Genomic DNA, 238 nt, shown 5'->3' on the forward strand with positions numbered 1-238 from the left:
CGACAAGCTCTACATAAATCAAAGCAAGTGCCAGCCTACCCAACCCCCCCTTGCCAAAACACGGGATGGAAGTCATGCCCTTTGCCAGGGCTGAAGGCGAGCCCCATGGCCAAGGCCGAGTCACTGGTTATCACACCAACTTTTACATACCCCGAATCTAATATTCAAATGAGCATCTGCCCATGAGAACCAACCATTAACAACGGCAATGGCAAACCACTACCCCAAAGTACCGGTT

At 50.8% G+C, this 238-nt stretch overlaps 1 protein-coding gene across 1 annotated transcript in view; it reads right to left on the reverse strand.

Moving 5' to 3' along the window:
- Window positions 1-238, reverse strand: part of LOC119592136 (serine/arginine-rich splicing factor 7-like) — a gene marked incomplete in the record, with an annotated part of 10,192 nt that overhangs the window by 9,534 nt on the left and 420 nt on the right.

Source organism: Penaeus monodon, chromosome 29 (assembly GCF_015228065.2).
Source record: "Penaeus monodon isolate SGIC_2016 chromosome 29, NSTDA_Pmon_1, whole genome shotgun sequence".
Taxonomy (NCBI): domain Eukaryota; kingdom Metazoa; phylum Arthropoda; class Malacostraca; order Decapoda; family Penaeidae; genus Penaeus; species Penaeus monodon.